Below are 16,095 nucleotides of genomic sequence, written 5' to 3' on the forward strand. Positions count from 1 at the left end.
TATATTTTCTCTTTCACCATCTTAGTCTTTTAACTCCTCCAACTTCTTCAACAATTTGCTCAAACCATTTAAACTACACTCATTATTGTCACTTTAAAAAATACATATTTTTCCTCATTTTTGAGCCTATTTTGATGTATATATGCATGTAGTTTTCCCAAATTCTAAAATTAATAGTTAGTTTTAATATTTAACTATTAACTGTTTGTTTTTAAGAAAAAATAATATAAATTTTTAAGTTTGGGGGGCATTTTGCACATAAGTGCAAAACTTCAGGGGGGTATTTGCAAAACGTCATGTTCACTAACAGAAAAATTTGACGGAGGGGGTAAATTGACTAACGTTGTGAAATTTCAGGGGGGTAATTGAAGTTTTGTTAATTTCATGGGGTAATTGATGAAACTTACAATTTCAGGGGGGAAATTGACTATTTACTCATTAAATTTTTCTCTAAAAATATTATTAATTTTTTAATGAATTATAATTAGTAGCAAAATTAATGAATAAAATTTATAGCACATATTCTAAAACAATTAATAATATTAATAAAACTAAAACAAATAATTTAAATTTGATAAAAGAAATTATAAATTAAATTAAAATAATAAATTTGAGGCTTAAAGAAATTTGAGGCTTAAACAATTAACGCTGAAACTTTAATCTAACATTCCAACCTTTCCTCATGAGTTTGCATGTGCTGATGATTCAACGTATTGTCGAGAACCAAATGAACTAAACTTTTTGAGTCACTTTCCACAATTATATTTCAGACGTTGTCACCCTACATAAGCTCCATTGCCCACATCTAACATCACCACATTCATGAGAATATCCCTTAATCAAAGGCTCACCTGTATCCCACATTCTTCCTCCACACGACGACCAACTATACTTCCAATATGCTTAGTGTGTGTTTGGGAAAGCGTTTGGAAGCTAGAAACTGCTTCACAATGCACTATTCACGATTTCCGATGCTTAAAAAACGTGAAAAAGTAGAAGCTTCAATTTGGAGCATTAGCCAAAACGTGGTTTCAGTTGCTTGCACCGCAGAAACAAACAGAGGCTTAGTATGCTCAATCTCTGATTGCACGTGAGTGATTTTTGTTACGCAGTTGTTTGTTATGCTCAATACCTAGCAAGCTTTAGGATAGAATGAATGATATAGGATTGTTTGGTTTTTGAAAATTATAGAGTCATATTATGCCACTTCCACAGGTCCCGGAACGATACCATAAACAAAGTATTCTATTCTATTCTATGTCATAATGATCAATTGTATGCTCCTTAATCCACTTGAGTTAGTCTTATGGTATTGATGTGAGAGTGTGTCTTAGGTTCGATTCTTACCAGTGTAATTTGGGTTCAAGAAAGGTGATAAAATTGAATCAATTATTTTCTATCGAACATGTTTGATCTATACCTGAGTTATTTAACTGAAATCACGCATCACATGTAAAATAGATTCTTAGTGTTTTGGCTGCTGCCGTGGCATGCAGTGGACATTCCTAGACTCCATTTGCTACGCCTTTGATCGGTTAAGAGATTTTCATGCACCACCAACCAGATGAACATTCATATTCTATGAGTTATTTTCTCACTTCAAGAGCACTGAAACACGTTAAAATATTCTATGTGACACGTTGGATTTTTGAACGTTTTAATATTAGAACTCTAATTCGAAAAATACAACAAGGATGAATTTAGGAGGCATGTCAAAGACTCAGATTCAAAGAGCACAATATGATCGAAATGATATCTACCAAAACTATCAAAAGTAGTAATAAATCTGTGAGTGTTACCATCAAAATCATGGTGATAACAAAGTGACCTACCAAAATTTTATGGGTAAAGCAATTGGATTAGTGAACAAAAACATCGATGTTAAATTAGCGTTTTTTTGTGACCTACAAGACTTATGTGGTACATAAATGATTTAAGTTCTTCCAGCATAATTTGTTGACAAAGTTCCAGGCTTCGATGAGTTTGATTAACGTGAAAGTGCATGGTTTATCACGTAATAAAAGGATCTGTCTCACATGGACTTGTTAGTATTAGAAACACCTTTCTAAGATGTTTAGCTAGAATGGTTTGAATGTTTGAGTGGTTGGTGATTTGATTTGTTTTGAAAAAATATGCGGTTTTAATAAATGAGCAATATTAGGTAGTAATCTTTATTGTGTACACCCCTTTTACCACTTTAAAAAGTTTCGGTTAACCAAATATATGGTCTGTGCGACCATATTATTTTAGTTGTCTGACCACTATTTTTCCAGAATTTATTTGGTTAAATAAGTGAAAAAATAGTGGTCACTTGCGTGTGGTCACATTTTTCAGCTTCTAAATAGTGGTAACGAAACTCAAAAAATGTGGTCCACTACTAGAAAAAGCAAAATTAGCGAGGGAAATTAGTGACGGAAAAAATGAAATTCCTCACAAATTCCTTGGTCGCAAAATTTAGTGACGGAATTAGAGAGAGATTTCATGTTTTCCCTCGCTAAATATCCCTCACTAATTTTTGTTTTTTAGTAGTGGTCACACAGACCATATATTTGGTTAATTGAAATTTTCGAGAGTGGTACAAAGGGGTGTACACATTACGGGTGTCTACCAATCTTTATTTTTAATAAATAGCCTTGGAATTATTAGATTTCTTAAAAAGATGAACCAACCAAAGGATGTTAACATGCAGTATTAATAATGATCTGGACCGGTCACAAGACCACTCACATGGCTACACATGAACTATAATATGTCGCCTTAAGGCTACGTGCTCAAGGGATCAGGCCAATTTTCCTGCATCGTGCCACATAGGTGCACACCTCCTCGCAAGGATCACGCTACCATGTCCTTCTCCGCTCCTAATCACACGTCGCATAACCTGGAGGCGGTTATGATCAACGCGTGCCTATATAAGGGTGAACTTCCTTCACCCTCAAGGTACACATTACTTTTCACAACACTTCTTACACACTCATTTTTAGTTCCATTACTGACTTGAGCGTCAGAGTGTTAACGTGCCTGCAGGCACCTTTCGTTCCACTGCAGAGTCTCATCGCCGACGTACCAGAAGCCGTTACCGATTCATCGGATCATTCTCTACCACTGTTGCGACTCAATCGTTCTCACATGACATATCATTTTGCGCTGTAAGGAGGGGATTGTTCGCTAAACCACCGCAGTCCAACAAACCTCCACCGTAACTATTTTCTGTTACGCGTATCTCCGCCATAACCTTTTTCAATTACACGTTCTTCCACTGCAACGGTTAACATTTACCGCTCCTACCTTTGAAGTAATGGCTAAAACTCGTAGAAGAACCACCGCGAGTCGTTCCTCCACCTCTCAAGCACCGCGTTTGACGATCCAAATCCTCCAAAGGCTCATTTAATGCAGTCAACATTAGTTGACTTTTATCTTTGCAGGAATCAAAGTCTTGCTCTTCAGTGTAAAAGGTTTGACAAGATGTTGGACTTGGCATGAAAGGTTCTAAAAGCCCTAAGGTTCGATAAGATACGATCCAGAAAGGCAAAACCGTCGAATTCAAGTAACTACCATTGAGGCGGGAAGATTCGAATTTCAAAGAGAAACGATTTCCTCAATGGAGAACGTGGGAGACAAGCGGTTGTTTACATGGAATGAGTGCTGATCTTGGGATTATGCTTTTTCCAGTTATTTTAATATGTATAAATAGTAGTTTTTCATAGGAAAACGGGTGGCAAATCACCTATACAGAATTCTAAAACAATCGAAGTACCGGCTTAAGAGAACAGAGTCATATGATTTTTCATAAAATCAATAAGATTAGAACCTTGAATCCATATAACAAAAGAAAAAGATGGAATTATGGAAGTTAATCATTAAATTACTTTCAAAAATTGACGCAGAACGGAAGCAAGGTTTAACAAACGATAAACTTATATTGAAGAGAGACAAGTTTGCAAATGACAAACATGTGAAAATGGGGTTTCGTAATCCACCAGAAATTGAGAAAACTCTCTAAAATATTATTGAATGAATAAAAGCTGCCTCTTAGGCTATAACTGTTAAGTTTAAATAGAGAAATAATTAAACCTTAATAGGCCGAAAATCCAAAATTGAAAATAAATTAGTCAAATAATAAAATTGGGCCGAGATAATAAAATAATAAGGAAACTCTCCTTACATCAGTCTCCTCCACTTCTGAAGAATTCGACCTTGAGTTCTCCTTCTGATACAGAACTTCGCTTGCATATTTACTCCTCCAATAAACAAGAGACCATCCTCCTAGATCCCATTGACTGAAATGCAAAGGTATTATGGATACCAACTGTGAAAATAGGGATGCTAGGGAATAGTGAGTTTAGGCACTCGAATTCTTCGCCAATTAAGATATTGGACCCTCATAACATTGCTATTTACACCAGACCCACCTTGTGCTACTAGTCGCACCGCCCAAAAAATTTGGTACTTCTGTTTATAAAAATTGTCGAACTATAATTAGTTCCACATAATGGTGTACCATAATAATGATCCCAATGGCAGACGAACTTAGAATGAGATCATCTCAAGTGATAAATTTTGGAATTGAAAATATCTACTAAACCATTGTTCTTGACGCTTTCACCATGTGCCTTATGCTTAATATCACAATCCCCCCTCGTCAAAAGCCAAATAATTAGAATCAAAGAAAAGATTAACAACCTCCTTAGGTATATGTGATTTATTCCTTTCAATTAGATGGTTGGCTTTGATAGGGAGTTCGTCATCTAATCCATGTTGTGAATTACAAGAATGAGCGGTTTTATCACAAATTGTATCATTATCAACTCCAATTACATCCTCAACTTGATCTAAAAGTTCAAGAAATGCATCAATCTTCTCCACCTTTAAAGAACTCGAATCCTTGATAATATGAATGTTTCCACCACGTGGAACCCTAATTGGTTCACCGCCCTTGTTTTGTTTGTTTATGTTGTTGTTGGTGTTGTTATTCAGCTGTTGTTAACATCACCAATGTTGTAGTCAAATCACTAATGGTCGTGGTAAGAGTCGTGGTTATGCCGGCAAACTTTGCCCTCGTCATCGGTTGATCTTCCATGGCTGATCACGTACGAAAAGAATAGGAGAAACCTGCTCTGATACCAATTGACGCAAAACAAAAGCAAAAATTAGAAAGCGCTAAACCTAGATCGAAAAGAAACAAGTTTGCAAGCGGTAAATCTGTGAAAATAGGGTTCTGGAATCCACTAGAAATTGTGAAAACTCTCTAAAATATTATTTAATAAATAAAAGTTGCCCCTTAAGCTACAAATGTTAAGCTTAAATAGGGAAATAACAAAACCGTATTGTGCCGAAAATCCAAAATAAAAAATAAAATAGAAATTATTAAACTTGGACTAAAATAAAAATATTATGGAAACCCTCATACATCAATAATCCTAAGACAGAGAAAACTACTCACTCATCACAGTGACGGGCTTAATTAAAAAAATAAGAACAAGAAATAAAACTTTATTCAGAATGTGAGAATAAAATATAAGAGTTTTGTTAAGTGTTTACAATGAAGTGTTGACGACTTAGCACCTTAGCATGTATTTTAGTGTTTTATAGAGTCTTTTTGTCTTTTATTTTAGGATTTACATAAAGGATTAGAGTGAGTAGCTAGGGAAATAGTCTGCACTTGTTATTTGTTAACTTTAAATATTCATTTTGAGCCTCTTAGAAAACTGGAATCCAACAAATTGGTGATGAGTAAGTTTCTTTCTGAAGAGCAAAGAGCATCTAAGGATCTTTCTTGAAAAAGTGACATTCGAAGCAAAATGTCTCTACTACGAGTAATGAATTTGAAGATCATTTTCGAAGATTAGTATAGATGAATTCAAAAATAAACATTCTAGAAGTGATTTGAAAATTCAAATGATCTCATAACAGGCTGGTTTTAGCATGGGGTAATGGAAAAATTTCTCCATCTTAGATCAATTTTGTCTTATCTATTATTACTTGTACAATTAATTTTGCTATATTCCAATTCATATCCAGATTTAAAAACATGATCGATATTGTTTTCCTTATTCCTTTATGATTAATTTTTTTTGTTACCCTCTCGTGTTTTCCTTATTGCCATTACAATCAAATTTTAATGTTACTAATCAGGGCCGACCCAACATGTCAAGAGGCTTAAAGCAAATTTTATAATTAGGTCTTTTGGAATTAAAAAAATTAACACAATGCTTATTAAAAGCATAATAAATCAAGTTCTTTTGAATTCAATATTTAAACTTAAGACCAAAAGGAGTTGGGACGTCAAAATTGACCAAGTAAGCTAGACAAATATTGATTATTAGTATGTAATATTATATATTTATAGCTAAATTGACTTATTTTGAGAGCTTTTTTTAACCTAAAATTTTGAGGACTAAAGCCCTTGCTTGGGTGGCTTGGCCCTTAGGCTGGCCATGTTACTAATTAAAACTGAACTACAATTTTGTTAACGTAAATATATTTATTTTTTATAAATAAATTAAATAACAATAATTATTAGATACTAATCAACAAAAGTAAAGAGTCAGAGTTCGAACCCATTACAACAATTGATTTAACAATTTCAAAAAAGTTATTAGTGAATTATAAATTATAGACTACATGTGGGTATATAATAAAAAAAGTCGAGTTTTTTTTTATGAAAGTAAAAAAGTAATATTTAAATTTTCTTTTGGAAAACAAATAACATAGTTTTTTTTTTAGAAATATAAATTGCATAGTTTTTTATTCGTTCCAAAATATATGAATATATAAAAGATAGGTGACTTGTAGGGGTGGGAATAGGCCAGGCCAGGCCAGACTTTGATAGGCCTGAGCCTGGCCTACGAAATAAATCACAAGCCTGAGCCTGGCCTATGGCCTATCATAGGCTGTTTTTCTAGGCCTGGCCTGGCCTATTTAAAAGCGTGGACTGGCCTGAAAGCCTACTTAAAGACCTGCTTCACATTAAGGTCATCAAATAGTTCATTTGGCCTACTAAATAGGTTAAACATGTCTTAAAGCCTACTTAAAAGTCTATTTCACTACAAGTAAATTTCAACTAGATTAAAGCCTACATAAAAGCCTATAACAACAAAGCCTATTAAGGGACTAATAGATAGAGAAAAAGATGTTTATATTTTTAACATATGCAATTATTTTAATATAAAAAAAATATTTTTTAATAAATAAGTATTAATAGGCCGACCTATTAGGCTTAACAGTCTTTTTTGAAGCCTAAGCTTGGCCTATTTAACTAAACAGGCTTTCTAAAAAGCCTAAGCCTAGGCCTATCTACTAAACAGTCCAGACCAGGCCAAACCAAAACAGTCCAGGCCGTAGGCCCCTGTAGGCCGGCCTGGCCTATTCCCAACCCTAGTGACTTGGTACAATTTAAAAAGAAATTACATTAATACTTTATTAGTAAAATTGATCCAAGTTTTAGGTAAAGTTTTAGAACCATCCTATCCATTGCTATTTGTTAATATTAAATCAAAGGTTCATGTTAAATTGACCTAAGATAGGGAAAGATCACAATTTCTCATGCTAAACGTCACCGTCATAACAACCATATCCTAAGTGTGCATATAAAGTTTTGAAGGAAGTAGTTATATTTGACAATGCATTGATGTACCATAGAAGTTAGTTTCTTTCTCTTTCTATAAATAGAAAAATCACACTCCACGCAAATTAATTCATTTATGTTTCAAAAACTTGTCAACTAAATAACGCATCAGACCTAATAAGATAGCATATTGTGCTTGTTAATTTGAACGATATATGTAAATCTTTTTTTTTAAGAAGCTAAAATGAATTATATTATTGAAAGTCTGAATATTTCAGTATAAGGAGTGTCAAAACCCCAGCTGAAAGAATCAATTACAAGTAATAACAAAAACAGGGAGCCAAAACAAACTCAAAAAATAATAATAATAATACCATCTTTTACCCTTTTATTTTATATATATGTTTATGCACATTTATAGTTTGCTCCTTATTTTTCCTTCTTTACAATTTCCATAGCAATTTCTTCTTCACTTGTTTCTTGCGCTACAAACTAAAACCCAAGACTTTAAAACTATAAACTAAAAACCGCTTAGAAATCTGATTTAGATCCTAAATTGATCATCAAATTTATTTGTTGAAGGGATAAATTTGCATGTCAACAATACCCACAACAAACACTTGTACCAAAAACTTAACCCAATATAAGCATCATACTCTACACAATTTTATTAAGTGTCTGTCACCAACAAATTTAAGGTTCTAAATCTTAACTTTTGGCGTTGAAAGAAATTAAAAAGAGAGAGAAGGAATTGAATTTCATCATATGAATATAAATTTTAAGGTTAGTGGTGCCTTATCCCTGTAATATAGGTTATTTTCAGTTTTTCCCTCTGTAATTTTTTTTATTTATCCCCTAATAGGTCATTCAAAAACAAAATATCTGCAAAAAAAAAAAAAACGGTTTTTGAATGACCTTTCCAAAACAAATTTTTTACAGGGAGATAAATAAAAAAAGTTACAGAGGAGAAAATCGAAAATGATCCATATTACGGATTAAAAACTATTAACCCTAATTTTAATTTGACCAAAAAAATAAGATGAATTTTAGTTTGGAAACTATATGAAGGTTGGAAAGTCAAAATATGGTGAGAATAAAAAAGAGAAAGTGGAGAATTTGAGAAAGGTTGTGGGGGACCATTGACAGAGTGTAATCAAGGGGGATTTTGGAATGGTATGCATTGTTGAATGACACGCTTGCTTGCACACAGCTGACTCTTATGAATTGAAGGGTAGGGTCATCATTCTAATTCACAGCTCACCTCTTTTGTTTTTCTTTCATCCTTTTTTAGTACTCATTTTCACATCTTCAACTTCAATATAGTTCAATCTATATATAAGCCATGTGATCATTTTGGCGACAAGTTGCCGCATTGAAGTTCTTTTTCTCAAGTACCATTGTCATTGATGAGTTTTGTCAGATATTTATTTTGTTAAATATTTAAATTTTCTTAGCACAATAGTGAATATTTAAAAGTTTATTAGAATTTTGATATTTATAGTATAGATAAAGAGAATATACATTTTTTTGTGAGGTTTTTTGTGTTGATTAAAAATAGTCTTATACAAATTTGTTTATAAAAATGTCATATTATTTGTTCATACACAAATATAAAAATTTATATTATATTTATTGTATAGTTGATGTAGTTGAAATAGATACATATGATTTGCTATGATTTAAAAGTCATAAATATTTATTTATAATAAAAACCAAATTTCACTAAAAATATTATTTATAATTTACACGTGTTAACACATTGAAAATATAACAAATAAACAAGCATGAGAAAATTTGTCTGAATACTAGTAATATAATAATGTTATCTTATAATCTAAACAAATCATATCCTATGAAAAATCCGATTTTGCCCTTGTTGTATTCAGAATTTGTGAAATCCGATTTTTCCCTAGTTGAATCCACAATTTGTCACTTATCAGTTTTGATTTGATATATAATGACAGGTCATTTTATGTTATTCTTAGCATGTTTTTCAGTCATTTTTAGTAGATTTTAGCAGCAAAAAGGAGGAGTATTAGAACGATTGCCTATGATTTCGGGACTTTTGTAATGTTTTCTATATTTGAATTTGTAATTCTAGGTTTCCTAAAACATAGCAATTTTAGGGGGTTTTTGAAGTAATTCACGAAAAAATCATGCAAATCGGCAAATCAAGAAAATCCCAAGATTTGTGACGACTTTGGGAAGACCAACAATGAATATTCAAGAGGACTTAGGAGACTTTACAGTGGGAGGAATTCTATTTCCAGTCTCGATGCAAGTTATTTGAAGAGAAACACCTAAAACGACAAAAAGTCGAAGAAACTAGGCCCGAACAGAAGTACCATGCGCCTAGGGCATGGTGGCAGCAAGCCATGCGCCTAGGGTATAGCCACATGGCCTCTCACATGCACCTAGGGGTGTGTTGTGCGCTCCGTGCATCTAAAATGTGCGGGCCGAAAGTGTCTTATCCTACTTTTAGCCCAAATCCAGATAGAAACTCTCACTATAAATAGCAGTCCTCATTCAGAATTTCTAGTTCAGAAATGGAGCAGTTCAAGAGGAAAACAATTATAGAACTTCGAAGGAGTTTCTATCTTCTCCTTGATCTTCTAGGGTATGTTTTTATCTTTAGTAATTTGTTTTTAGTTACCATGTGTAACTAATTCTTTTTAGGTTAGAGTTCTAAAGTGAACCTCTATTTATTTTGGTTAGATATTTATTTAATTTAATGTCGCTTATATTTTTTTTTATTTTATGTTCACTATTAAGTTTTATTAGGAATTTAGTTTATTTATGTAGTAGTGGAACCATAGACTAGATACTTAGGTTGTGACCGAGCTTAATATTGATAGTACTACCCTGATGCTTATATCTTGATATTTATATCTAGCTATTAATATCTATCTATATAGGAAGTAATTAGTTATAACTAGCGAAAGATACCAAGAGCGAGTTGAACCTAGTAGTAAGTACTTAGGAAATGACATTACTAATATTGAGTAAAATCTACTGAACCTATGAGGTAACTAGTTAATAATTAAAGAAACAAGTGTCTGCTTGAAGGAAATCAGTTTTAGCCTAGTAAAAAATTCTCCTGAACCCTTGGTAAGGTAGACATTGATAGGCATGTTCGTATTACTAATATTGAGTAAAATCTACTAAACCTATGAGGTAACTAGTTAATAATTAAAGAAACAAGTGTCTGCTTGAAGGAAATCAGTTTTAGCCTAGTAAAAAATTCTCTGAACCCTTGGTAAGGTAGACACTGATAGGCATGTTCGTTTGTAGAACTACTGAGTGAGAGAGAGAGAGAGAGAGAGAGAGAGAGAGAGAGTTATGACTGTCCTAAGATTCATAGATGGGAAACCTCTTTAGGAACATTGGTCAGGCTCTACACTAATAATACTTACGAAGGTGGCAAAGGACCATTGTCTTCAATTTTCATATCCATGATCTTTCATGTGATGTCTTGATTGTCAATTTACAAGATTTCTCACTACAAAAAACTCAAAATACCTATAGAGTTGCATGATTTATGATAAAAATGAATTACAATGACTCGAATGAAAACAATACAAAAAATTCCTCAAACCGATGACAACTCCTCTAATTGACTTCTAATTTGCCTTCAAATACAAAGAATTATACTAAAAACATCGAATGTTATTGTATCATCACTTGTCGGACAACTTCCAATGCAGATCATTTATGGTGTTGAAAACCTTGATGCATCAAGTTCAATTTTTAATAATTACAAGGCGAACAAGCCTTATAAAGACGTAATTTCGGTACAGTTTGTTAGGCAAAGGAGCCCAAGTATAACCGCCGATTAAGAAGCAAAGGATTTCAGCACTAGGGAAATGGAGCAGTTGGTACCTTAAGAAGTAAGAACTAATATGTTGCTTTAAAAGTACAAAGCAACAAAGCTTTGACCTCTAAAGCTCTTCAAGCTAAAGAACAATAAGACAAAGATGATGCACAACTTGTGGGAACAAGAAAAGTGCGCAGCACAATTCCAAAAGAAGGAAGTTGTGTTGAATTTTAAAAAAAAAAAAAAACTATTTTAGAAATTGAATGCACCAATTTAAAAATAATATTTTTATATTTCATTTTTCAATGTGTGCACTTAGGACATTTGTTCGTATTACTAGAATCCACGATATAGATCTCCGCTAACTTAGCTCAGAATCCCGGACACCCCACTTCTCCATTTTTTAAATATGTGAGTTTTAGTCACTAGACTACTTGACAAAAAAAGAATCCATGATATAGACTAAAGAAAAAGATTTATTACACAAATTACAATTATTCGCCATTATATTTTTTGACTTGTGTTTTTAATAAATAAATTTTGTACACACAACCAATCAAAATATTATGAATTGTCACGTAAATTAAAAACATTAATTGATTTAGCAATTCTAAATGTTTTGATTAGTTATATATACAAAATTGTTTTAGACCGTCAATCCACCACCATTAAACTCCTATTTTATACCAAAATAGAAAATAAGAAAAGAAAAATTATAATACATTGATTAGAGTTTTGTCACACTTCATTGTTTTCACGTTGCTTCCTTTAAATGATTTTACTAAAAAGTGTTTCATTGTTTAAAATAGAAATTTTATCTTGAAATTTGTTTATTCAACACATTAAAACATCAAAAAGCAATCTTATATACATGAAAGTTATCAATTGTAGTGCCCTAAGGACACTTGTTAGCAAAACCTACAATATATTACTTCCTTCGGTCCTTTTTATAAGAAATAAATGAGTCAACAAAAGTTGATTTATTTGGTCTACATGATAAACTAAATACATCAACTTTAGTCGACTATTTTGTCACTTCTAAAAAAGACTAGAGAAAGTATATACTATTTGTCAAACAAATATTTGTGACTAAAGAATTAATTTAAATTAATGTGTTTTTAATATGGTTGACATAAAAATAAGAAATTTGTTAATGTACTAACTACAAATGAGAATCATTATAATAAACTAATTATAATTATTCCACACTTCCATTTTGTAACGTTGTTCTATTGGAAATGAATCACGAAAGAATTTGTTAGAACATTTATGCTTGTCATTGATGAATTTGTTACCAAAACGAGGCAACACATACTGTCGTTCTTATAGAGAAAATCAAACACAACTCTTTTATGTGGATGAAAGTAAAGAACATATCTTTTAATTATTGTTATTATGACCGGTGGACAACTACATGTTTAATATATCTCATTTTAGCTTGTCCAAAAAAAAATAATATTTGATACCTTCTAAATAAAAATAAGATTCTTTAAAAAAAAAAAAAAAGATTATTATAACATCTTTTGTTTGCCATTGTAGCAATTCACTCTCTCACCCGTGTTGTGTGCCAGACAGTTAGATACGAAGAAGAAGATGACAAGGAATGGAAAATTGGATCAGAAAGACAGAGTTTGTGATCTCAAGTAGTGAAGTGGGGTGTCTTTTCAAGATTATTACTACATTTCAATACTTGAAACATTTATGATGTGGAGTTAGTCTGTTATTCGTTTAAGCTATATCTCCACAACTATGTACAGTTTTCTGGTTTTGTTCTTGTGTTGTTAATCCCTGGATTGGTCCTTTTAAAATAGAAGTGTGTGTTCTTGATTTGTTCTATTTTATTTTCCTATATTAGCTAATGAATTTAATCTTTTGACTCCAATACCATTGGACTCTAGTTTACTGTGTCAGCTTATAGATTGCTCATTTTAGTATCACACTATAGGTCATGACTTCTCAAAATGTCTTCTTGTTTCCTTGTTATATATATAAAGAGTAATTTTTAAAGTGTCAGGTTGGTGCCTATTTGTAGTCATTGGACTTAAAAAAGAATGGCTTAATTGTAGTTTTGGTTCCCCTATTTTTACTATTTTGTAGTTTTGGTCTCCATATTTTAAAATTCGACAATTTTGGTCCCTCTATCAAATATTTTGTCTAAAATGTTATGATATGATATGTTTTAAATAATGTTTCAAGGAAAGTTTGTTACAATTTCATCGATGTTGATCTTTTTTCATCTTTAGGTCACATACCACCACATTTAAAATTTATCACATCACATTTTTATAGTTCAAAAATATGATGGAGAGACCAAAACCGTCGAATTTTAACTTACGAGGACAAAAACTGTAAAATGGTGAAAATAGGTGGACCAAAACTGAAATTAAGCCTAAAATAAAATATTGGGTTTGACTTAAGAGGAATAATAGAAACCAGAAGACATTTGATACATAATTTGAACTATTTGTAATATTTGATACACTGCCGGCTAGTTCTTTAGAAGGGTACCTTTAAAAAAATAAAAAAAGAAGTTCTTTAGAAGGGTATTTCATTGTGTATGAGTGATTATTTACAAAGCAATTGTTTCTTGTTGGATATGGCAGGATGTGATCCTATTTCTAAATCTACTAATATTTTTAACTGCATGTCATTAGTTATTAGTGATTCTATTTCTTACTCTTTTGTCAATTATTGATTATTATATAATTTATTTTTAGATGGAAGACTTAGAATCGCCAATCGAAGTACAACATTCTTGTGTCTAGTCAATTACATCGGATTGATCAAGCAACTTTCTCGCAAGGGACCATGTAGATAATTGATTAAATTTTCATGTTAGAATCTCAAGAAACTTGTTTGTATAATTTTTTAATGTTTTATTGAATCATTTTATATCAATGTAAAACTCATATTTTAGTTTTTGGATTAATTCATATTTTAATAAAGAATTAATTTACCTTTTTAATAAAAATATAATTAGTCAAAATCATGTTAAAACACACTAAAAGGCTGATTTATCATTTTGTTTTAATAAATTTTCACTAATTACGACGGTTGGAACCGTCGCAAATGCCCTTCGAAACCAAAAAAGCTCTTGTTTTGCGTTAGTTACAAACCGTTGCAGAAGAACTATAAGGATGGTTAGCAACCGTCACAATATACATTGCAACAATTGTATCGACAATTTCCTGAACAGTCGTCAAATGCTGTTGCAACACCAATTTCCCCGACTTTTGGGAAATTGTCACAAATGACCATCTGCGATCATTAGAACAGCCGGAATTCATCATTTTAAGGGTCACAAAATGCCTTTTTTTGTTTTGTTTTGGTGAATAGTTGTGTAGCACAAATAGTGGCTGAGTTATATTCTGCTTCTATTGTAGACAAAGCAATAGTTGGTTGTCTTTTACTATCCTAGGAGATCAGATTTTCAACATTGAATTGACAATTTCCACCGGTGGACTTTCTTTCAACTTGTCTCCAACATAATTAGCATCACAAAATCCAACTAGCTTATAATCTTGGAATTTCATATAAAGCAAGTCATGATTAGTTGTTTCCGTCGGATATCTAAAGATTCTCTTAACAACATTTAAATGAGATTCTTTAGGATATGATTGGAGTCTTGCGCATAAGTATACAATGAATAGAATATCAGGTATATAACCTATTAGGTAAAGTAAAGAACATATCATACATATGTACAACTTTTGCTCTACCTCCCTACTTATATCATCCTTGATGAGATTGCATGTATGATGCAAATGTGTAGCCGTTAGTTGACATTCCTCTAATTTGACCTTCTTTCAGATGCTCCTTTGTATTGGGTTAACGAACATAGAAACCATAGTTGCATTGATTGATGTGAATTTCAAGGAAGAAGTTCAATTCTCCCATCATACTTATTTTAAACTCTGTCTGCATCATCTTAGAGAATCATTTGCAACGAGTAGCATTAGTAGAACAAAAAATTACATCATCAACATAAATCTGAACAATTAAGATAACATTTTTCAGAGTCTTTCTGAAAATAATAGTGTCAACTTGACCTCTTTTGAAATCATTTTCTAAAGGAGTGTTGATTAGTCTATCATACCAAGCTCTAGGAGCTTGCTTCATACCATAGAGTAACTTTTTTAGTTTAAAAACATACTCTGGGTGTTTTGAATATTCAAACCCGTGTGGTTGTTTGACATATACTTCTTCAGATATGACATTATTTAAGAATACACTCTTAACATCCATTTGATATAAGATATTACCATATTTAACAACATATGATAATAATCTAATTGTTTCTAATCTAGAAACAAGTGCAAAGGTTTCAGTGTAATCTATACCTTCCTCCTGATTGTAGCCTTAAGCTACAAGTCTAGCTTTATTTCTTACCACTTCACCTTTCTCATTGATCTTGTTTTTGAAAACTCACTTTGTTCCAATGATGTTCTTCTAAGGTAGCTTAGAAACTATATATGTCCTATACATCATTACTTTGAAATTGATTCAAATCTTCTTGCATTGCTACAATCCATCCATCAACTGATACTGCTTCATCAATAGAAGTTGGCTCAATCAGTGAAAGTAGTTCCAACATGGAGTGTTCATTTCTGAAAGTTAATCTTGTCCTTAGAGGAATGTCTTTGTTTCCAATGATTAACTCTTCTAGATGTGAAGACTTGTACTTGAATGTTCTTTTGGATTGTGTTGCTTCTTCTAA

Source organism: Medicago truncatula, chromosome 8 (assembly GCF_003473485.1).
Source record: "Medicago truncatula cultivar Jemalong A17 chromosome 8, MtrunA17r5.0-ANR, whole genome shotgun sequence".
Lineage (NCBI taxonomy): Eukaryota > Viridiplantae > Streptophyta > Magnoliopsida > Fabales > Fabaceae > Medicago > Medicago truncatula.